General features: G+C 32.6%; 1 long non-coding RNA gene across 1 annotated transcript in view; it reads right to left on the bottom strand.

Moving 5' to 3' along the window:
• Positions 1–9,828, bottom strand: part of LOC117100141 — a 13,273-nt gene that overhangs the window by 1,884 nt on the left and 1,561 nt on the right. Inside the window, exons 2-3 of the long non-coding RNA XR_004444081.1 lie at positions 8,603–8,674; positions 8,190–8,261 (exon numbers count right to left, since the gene is read on the bottom strand). This is a non-coding gene — a long non-coding RNA (uncharacterized LOC117100141). The remainder of the gene's footprint in view (positions 1–8,189; positions 8,262–8,602; positions 8,675–9,828) is intronic.

Raw genomic sequence — 9,828 nt, 5'->3', positions numbered from 1 at the left:
GATGTTCCCGCGGAGTCTCGCTCTCTCGTGGGGGTTCGTCGACTAGCCAAGCTGCGTCTTGTTGGAGGCTCACACTTTGTATAGAATAAAACCGTTAACATCCAGCTTACTTGGTGTCTGGCTCATTCATTGAAGTCCGAAGTCATCTAGTAACATCCATAGCTGTCTCTTATACACATCTAGATGTGTATAAGAGACAGTCTTTAAAGAGTGTAACCCTTCTAGTTTAGCCCAGTAGGTCTGTCTCTTATACACATCTAGATGTGTATAAGAGACAGCATATATACATTATATATATATATACATATATATATACATATATATATACATACATATACATATATACATTATATATACATATACACATATACATATATACAACACATATACATATACACATATACATATATACATTACACATATTATTATAAACTTTAATCCAAAATACAAATAAATTTGTTTTTGATAAGTAACAGCTATAATGTTAAACTTAATTTTTTACAAAATATAAATAAGGACGTTTTCAATAATAAAACAAATATACAATATTACTTAACTAAAAAGTTTACTATAAATAAAACAATATTCTATAACTGTATTCTCAATCCATCATGCTATTCCAATATAATTTATCTTTAGCTAGTGATCCTAATCATTACAAATCATCTAATGTATCTAATTTAAGGCCTTTAAATTCAATATCTTTTTTGAAAGTGCCAATAAGGTGAATTTTGAAGGGGCTTTATATCATTTCAAATCCTTTAAAGATTTAATAGCAAAAGCCAGGAACTATATGCTGGAACTAAATCATCAAAACGCAACACGTGACCTAACATACTCCATCTTGCATTTTCAATTCGATTAGATAATGAACATGTATTTGTTACTTTATATAATGATTCATTTGAAATTATTTTAGGGTATCTAATTTTTAATATGTAACAGAGATGACGTCTCTGAATTTTATCAATTCTATCAAGCATTCTTTTTGTTAGCGCCCAGCAACTACAATTATACAAAAGTACTGAAAGTACATGGGCATCATATATTTGTATTCTACGTTTTATAGTGATTTTTATATCTGACCATACCCTTCAAAACTTAGCAAATGCCATATTAGCAAGAATAATTCTACGTTCAACATCTTTACTGGTATCAACAAGTGAACCAAGAATATTATGAGATTTCTTTACATCAAAATTATTTTTTATCGAATTTAACAAATTCAGTTTTATCTTGGTTCAAAAATAAGTTTCATTCATTAAATATCTTTTGTATAATATTGAAAGTAAGGATTAATTCTTGCATTTCAAAACAAATAAAATCAAGCTCATCTGCATATGTAGTTTCACATATACACATGTACATATACACATATACATATACACATCTGTTAATTTGTTCATTTACACAATTTCTTTTTTCTAAACCTAAGAAAAAAGAAGGTTGTTCACCTACTTCGACCCATTTTACTTTTGACCTTAGCATTACTCCTTCCACTTTTATTTTTCTTAAGGTTTCAACCTCATTTTTTAAATTAATATTTCAAGACTGTTATGATTTAATATGGTATTCTGACTTTCCAATGCTTCAATTTCATGGACCAATATAGAATCTTTTGATCAGCCATTCTTTTTTTGAAGAATGAATATTGTTTGACTTCTTATCTTCAGTAAAAGCATTTCAAAAATTTTTATCAGTAATGTGAAAGCTTAAATTTGATTGGTGGACATTTTCAATTTTATCTGGGTTGTAAGGGGATGCAGCATACTGTTTTACTACATCCATAATTGTTTTTTATACCTAAGTCAACATAATCAATATCTTTTAATAAAAAGTAACTTTTCCCTTTTCTTAGGTTGTTAAATGCAAGTTTATGAAGATCATTCAATGATCTGTTTTATACCCTGGCACAATATCAGCTTTAATTGTCTACACAAATTAATAACTCCTCAGAAGTTAAAAAGAAGTCAAGTCTGCTTTGTTTAATTGGGTTTGTTTGCATCCATGTAAAACGTTTAGCATTTTCATGGAACTCTTTTAAAATGAAGCCCTCTGAAACAGGGGTTATGTTCAAAGCGTTTTTAGATGCTCCTTTTTGTTTGTAAAATTGTAGGAATTTCTCAGAATCTATTATATTGTGCACTTCTTCAAATGTTATATTAATAACTAAATAGTTGACATAGGTGTCTGCTTTTACATCATAAATAACATAGTCAACTATCTTGTTTATTAAAACTATAACCCCCCACCCCCTTGCTTAAAAATTTAAACAGCTATGACATCCCCGATCCATTCGTTATCTACGTGGTGGTAATCGATATTCTTAATTGAATGTGTCTTGTGTAGGCAGTAAATCCAGGGGTGGCGCCGGGATTTGCCCGACGAGGGGGCCGAGGACCCCGACGGAGTCCGATGCCTCCGACGAGGGGTCAGATTTCCCCGACGAAAGTAAAGTGGGCGTGGCCGAGCTTCGATTAAAATTTTTAACGAAGATGGCAGGGGCGAAGCCCCCAAAACTTTTGACGATTTAGGGGTTTAAAATGCTTTTTTAATCAAGTTTAGAGTCTACTAATATGTAGAAAATTCATATATTTTTTCTTCCCGACGAATTGTTGTTTTTCTCCAGCTCTCCCTGACAGGGGTGCACTGGGCCACCCCACCGCCCGCCCCCGATAGTGCCACTCCTGAGTAAATCTAAGCATTTCTAGTCTTTAAATAGTTAAAAATATCTGACCTTTCCTGTTTGTCAGCAAGACCACGACAGTATTCATAGACACAATTTCAATACTTGTACCAATCATGTCAGTGAGTGTGCCCTCTTTTTTATAACTATTGGAGTGCAATGCATAGTGACAATATAAACATACTACACACACGCACCCACACACACACACACACAAAACAGAACGAAAAAATTAAAAATTTACCTCGGAAAGATAATTTTTCTAGGAAGTACTGATGGATTCGTTCCACCTCCAAAAATCAAAGCTTCAGCTCAATGGAACGTACCTTCTTGTTCCTTAGCTCAACCTAACCACGTTTTGACCTTTTAAATATCGTTCATAGCATCCACTGAGACTCTTTCAAATTTCCCTTCTTTCGTTTTCAACAAAGAGCATGCTGGGACCGACCATAATATTGTAGCATACTTTCCTTCACATTGCAGCTTATTTTGTACTGGTATTTTAATTTTTTTTTCTATTTTCTCTTACAGATTTCGACACATCGCTTAAAAACATTTTCCTTCCTTCATACCGTTTTGATTTCAACCATTTAGGGGTATTACGAAGCGCTTGTTCTCTGTGCTTATACCGCAAAAACTTCACATGAATCGGCCAAGGTGTATTTCGGCACTTAGCATCTGCTTGTGATAATTTGCCCATTGGGCTTTGGTGAGCTTTCTCAATCATTATTGACTCCCGCATTTTTAAATCCTGTCGTAAAAACAAGCACAAACAGATTGATTTTCGGCACACCCCAAAGCACAATGTTACTTCGCCGAGACCTATTTTCTAAATCATTCACTTTCTCTTCTAGTTCGGCCATGTTTGACTTTTTAATACCGTCATGCACATTTACTTATATTTCCTCTATTGTGTCAGAGAACAACGTTAAGCTATCTTGTACTGTATTTACTCTCTCATTTGTTGTGTTTAGACTCCACATTCACCAGGCAGCTCAGCCCGTCTGTTAGCATGTTAGTGATTGTGTTCAGCTTCTTCTTGTGTAGAGCCGTTGTTGACTTATTGGTGCTTGCATCGACGTCTCGTCTGCTATTTCCACCTGGCGTGACGTCCATAGCTGTAAGAATGTCGTCGTCCTTTTCCGTTTTGTTTTATTAGACTTTTTCAAAACTGGTTTCTCTACTGTTTCTGCCATTCGTATTTTTCATAAATCTCCACGTTTTAGCCTGTGTTTGTTTGTTTAAAAAAAAAATCTCACAAGCCTCTAAATCACTTCATTTTTTGCTATGGTTACGAGGCTAAAAAACATGTCTTACTCCGTCTGAGCCATGGTAATAACTCATGCAGTAACGTTTCACGAGAATGTATTGTGAATTTCTCTTTGAATTTTACCTAATGAAAATAGGAAATCCAGGGTTGAACAAATATAAGTTCTTGAGAAAGAGAAAGTTAAATTTAATCAGGTAGAAAAGTGGTAAAGGTATAAACGAAGGATGGCATTTTAAACAACCAGAAAATTAAATACATAATATGTACACTTATCAAATTAAACCGTTCTACGTAAAATATATTACAGGGACATGTTATAAACAGATTATATATTAACCAATTATTTTTATTGCTTAGTTGTTGATTGCAAATTAATGATGAGAAACAGGTATGCTGCAAACAAACCACCAAGTCACATAACTCAACCGAGACGCGCCGGCCAAGTATTCACCAATTATATAAATTATGCTTGTAAGGTGATCAGATTGCAGCTTGTGTCTGGTACAATATCTACGATTTGCATATACATTCTTTTGTTTAGTCAGTAAAGATAAAAAAACAATGAAAAGTAAAAGTCAAATAATATATAGAAAAAGCCTTTCGACAAAAAAATATATATATATTCCCAATTCCCATTCCTTTCCCAATCCTAAAAGCGTAAATAAAAACATATCAGCAAGATTTTCTTGGTAAAGCAAAAAGGAATACAAACAAAAAATGTATAACTTTCAATAATCATGTTGCTGATACAAGCCTTAAAGGATGCAAAAATAGTACATGCCAAAGTAGATTATTAGAAGGGTTAGTTCGCCTTATAATTCATACAAATATGAGATAGGCTTAGTCCAGGCCTATAGTACTTGTTTTCATCTTGTTTTACAATTAGCTGGATAATATACTTTTCGCTCAGGTTTTTCGTTCAATAAGAAATTGCCCATAATTTCTTTCGTATAATTCTTAGAGCCGGCGTAAATTCGTCTGTTATCTAAATTGTTTTTCATGTATTAGGGCTATTTTTTAGGTTAACGACTCCTCTCACTACTTTAATTTTGTCTGTATATTTTTGGAAGGCGATGTATTGGTCTCAGATGTTTTCTGTTTCTGCTGCCGTCTGCTAGGAACTTTGGAGTGCAGTGTGCCCTTTTTTTTAAAACTATATTTACATCAATTTTTGGTTAGTTTTAATCAATTCTAAAGCATAAGCTAAAAAATTTTCTAATTGCTCTACAATTCCAAGTTGTAACCTCTCCATCGTACTAGTACCGGCATTCTTGTCTAAATTTGCCTGCCAGAAGTCCTGGAATGTTTCAATGTTTTGACCTCGCTTCCTCATGTTTTTAAATTCCTTTTCCAAGATGGCGAGTCGTTCAATAATAGAATCTACATAATCGAGTTTGTTCAATCTTTTCAGTATAGCTTCAAATTTACCATCACCGTTTTCTGTTTTTGACCTAGTATTTGTCGCCATTATATTCTCTTTCTTTGCTTTAGTCTCCTTGGCAATTTCCTTCGCTTATAGTTTCTCTTACCCGTGCATTCCCAAAGAGGCGTCGGAGTTGCACTCATTTTCCCGCTGCTGTGCATGAGTGGATTGTAAAGGCTGCCTAGCGGAGAGTACAAAATACGTCCGTACTCCATGGCATCCAGCACACGACTAATGTTATTTTACCTAATATCATGCACTCTTTGCAAGAAAGGACATTACATTGTCAAAACGGGTACTAAATTCCGCCTACCGCGGTTTAATAACCATAAACACTCCATCAGCAATAATACCCCTGGTTTCCCTGTTGCGAAACATTTTAAATCCCTTCATCACAATATTCACCGTCTCAAAGTCCCTCTTATAGCTAGCAGCTTGTACTCCACTGAACATAGGCAACGAGAAGATCTGAAATACATTTTGAAGCTACAAACACACACACATGGTCTCAATAAGAAAATATAATACATACTCCAAGTATTGAAATACACGCCATCGTGTTGGGATTCAATATTTCGACATTAATTATGTCATCATCAGGAATGAAAAAATTATCCATTTCCTTCCAGTGGATGCTTAGTTTATTTTGTCATTCTGATCGGATTTTCTCTACTGTTCGGTTTTAATTTTAAATTGTTTTGCATTATGTGGCCGTTTGCTGTTTTATGGGTTTTTCCCATTTGCCTTTTTAAATTTAATTTAATTTTTTTGTTTTTTGCAAAATAAATAATGTTTTATTATATAAATAGAATTATTCATAAACATGATACTATTTGTTGTATTGTTTCTGTTGTAATTATTTTTAAATAAATTGATCAGCAATAACATTTTCGTAGTAATACTTACAGTACTTATACGCTGTAATTATTTGAGAATATTTATTTATTTATTGCTTTTGCAAAATCTACTACAGTACTATACTATTTTGCTAGTAGTGGTAGTTATGTTCATATTCAACAAGTTTTATGAACATATTCCTGTTAATATTGCTATTTTTATTGTGGTTAGTATCGATGCTATATTCCTATCTCTAAGAATTGTTTATTGCCAGTGAGTCTAGTCAGCCACACTTTTTTTTGGCGGGGGTGGGGGCAGGGGTAGAGTTTTGTGTTTGCATTTAAATAAAAAATATTGTAGGCAAAAGTAAAATTTACATGTGAAAAACGATTTTTTTTAAATTTTTAATAAAAGTTGTAGGCGTACACTAAAAATTTGTAGGCGTTGACTTTCAGTTACTGAATCACCATGATTACAAATGCAAGAACAAAAAAAGTAAGCATACGACTTTCAAAATTAAAAAAAAAAATCTTTTAAATTATTTATTAAATCCAATGAATTTGTTTCTAAAATATCTAAATAAACGTTTATGATAAAAACCTACATATTACGAACAAAAAAAAACTTTGCTTTTAAAATGGTTATACAATTTTGCTGAGCTCAACATTTATGCAAGTTACTTGTGCTTATTCATTTTACTGAATTTATTACTTACAAGGTTTTTGTTTTTGGAATTTGCATCTTGATTTGATGATCTCTTGTTTATTCTTTTATTTACGATCTCGGATGTGATCGTGTCTGCTTGCTTTCCCCTTGTTTCTACTCGGATTGTATCTAGTTGTGAGGTACATACCTCAACACTATATAAACCGGTACGATGTGTTTATCACATTTAAAGAAGTTACTGCATTAATGGATATCTCTTTGATTACATGTTAACACCTAGGCCTGGCATACAATTTCAATTTATATAACATTTATAAAACAAATTGTCTATAACACTAAATAACAATCATACAAGGAAAGAAACACACATTGTTTGATCAGAATTCACCACTAAAGCCTGATTAAACATTGTATATTTACTCTGACAGACCAATTTAATATGAGAGTGCGTCCGGCTTTTATTCCCGGTCTTAAATTATTTTTATTTTATTTTATTTTGCTGAAATATACTGATTAAATGGCATAATGATATCTAGCAATACAAACGTTGATATAAATTAATTTGTAGGCCTAACCACAATGTATAAATATAAAAAATTGCTTTGAACTGATTCATAACCAACAATAATCATAATATATAATAAAGCATATAGGCGGTCTAGGGGGGGGGGCAACCTCCCTCAGCGTCGATGAGGTCACGTTATCTGCGCCGTCAGTGCGTATCATAAAATACACAGCGACGTTATAAGTGGGGAATAGAGATTAAATCGTGACAGGGCAAAAAAGAAAAAAAAAATCCCTGGGAATTTATGAACTATCATTCAACCTACATCATAGGAATAATGGTTGAAGATATTGCCCTCCTTTTAACCAATCAGATGCCTGGAATCTATGTATGCCTTAAATAATACCAGTTACGGAATTACCAAAATATTCCTTTATTATCAATGTATCCCATTGTTTTAAACTTTTTTTGATAGTTGAATAGGTAGGAAATTTCCCGTTTATTTTTTATTTATTTTTTTTTCTCCAGGAATGTACCCTGTTCTAATAACGTGAACCGACAGTTTAAACGCACGATACAAACACGTACATTCTAGTCCTCCAGCTGAAACGCATTATTGATGGAAATATAAAAAAAAGCTTAAAATCTACATGGATCGCTATGGTTTAGAGACAAATACAGGTGTGTGATGAAGAAAATAATAAATTACCATGTTAACATGTAGGAAAGTTCTCTCTGACATGTATTAATTGCAACGACGAACAATAAATAGAGTGCAAAGTTTTAAATGTGTTATACTTACAATGGCTCTCTAGTAGGTTTATCATTTGCTTTATTTTTCAATTTGTATTCTGTCCGGTTTTCATTTTCCATGCTGAAAATAGAATATTATTGTTGTTATTATCATTTTATTTTCATTTATTATTATTATTATTATTATTATTATTATTATTATTATTATTATTATTATCATTATTATTTGAAGGGGGAGAGGAAAATTGATATAATGGTACTCCAAAATTGAAGTGTGGGAAACGTGACATTTTTACCACATTTTCGAAATTCGTCACTAACCAGGGGGGATTCTTTGCCCAAAGTCAAATTCTGTACACCTTAAAGTGCATACAAAACAAGGTCCAACTATCTCTCTGACATGTATTAATTGCAACGACGAACAATAAATGGAGTGCAAAGTTTTAAATGTGTTATACTTACAATGGCTCTCTAGTAGGTTTATCATTTGCTTTATTTTTCAAATTGTATTCTGTCCGGTTTTCATTATCCATGCTGAAAATAGAATATTATTGTTATTATTATCATTTTTTTTCATTTATTATTATTATTATTATTATTATTATTATTATTATTATTATTATTATTATTATTGTTATTGTTATTGTTATTATTATTATTATTATTATTATTATCATTATTATTATCATTATCATTATCATCATTATTATTTGAAAGGGGAGAGGAAAATTGATATAATGGTACTCCAAAATTGAAGTGTGGGAAACGTGACATTTTTACCACATTTTCGAAATTCGTCACTAACCAGGGGTGATTCTTTGCCCAAAGTCAAATTCTGTACACCTTAAAGTGCATACAAAACAAGGTCCAACTACTAGTGTACGTGAGAGAATACACATTTTAAGACAATTATTAGTCGCCATATGAAACTTTAATATGACCGTCAAGTAAAAGGTTGCAAAACATATGCAGAGTGATGATATACACCTAATTTATAGATTAGAGTGAATTTTATGATGAATTAGACAGGTTGTCTTTTCGCTTGGTTTTTTATTTAGCTATTTATTTGACTGTCGGCATGGCATTGTGAACAGCCTATAGCCCACAGTTTTTGTCAGGAATTCGTCAAACTTTTGCCACAATGTTCCTTTACCTAGAATCTAGAGCTGATTATATTTTTAAGGGTCAGGGAAAAAGGTCAAGGTCACAATCAAAGAAAAACATTTTTTATTTATTTGTCTACAGCCTATAGTTTTAATCACAAACTTCTAAACATGGTCACAAGGTTCCATGACAAAGATCTCAAGGTAATTGAATGTTGAAGGGTAAGGGTTAAAGGTCAAGGTCACAATCAACCAAAAAACGATTTTTTGAAACAGTTTTTATCAGAAAATTGTCAAACTTGGCAATTTACCAGAGATCGGGAAGTAAGTAAATTTTGAATGGTCAGGGTCAAAGTTCAAGCACACAATGATCGAAAACTTGTATAACAGTTTGCCGTATAGAGGTGTGTGTGTGTGTGGGTGTGTGTGTATGTGTGTGTGCTTATACGGGCTTACATGACCATTAATTTCAAAGTGATATATGTGAAAACAGTTTGGTGTAGTGGTGAAAAGAGTGTTTTCTACACCACCAGCCGCATATTCAAATCTACTTGTTTTGTTTTTTTTAAATTTTTTTTTGGGGGG

This window comes from Anneissia japonica, unplaced genomic scaffold (genome assembly GCF_011630105.1).
Source record: "Anneissia japonica isolate Jap-2015-1 unplaced genomic scaffold, ASM1163010v1 scaffold287926_len136070_cov111, whole genome shotgun sequence".
NCBI classification, from domain to species: domain Eukaryota; kingdom Metazoa; phylum Echinodermata; class Crinoidea; order Comatulida; family Comatulidae; genus Anneissia; species Anneissia japonica.
The sequence above is the reverse complement of the archived record's forward strand: the minus strand, read 5'-3'. Positions and strand labels throughout refer to the sequence as shown.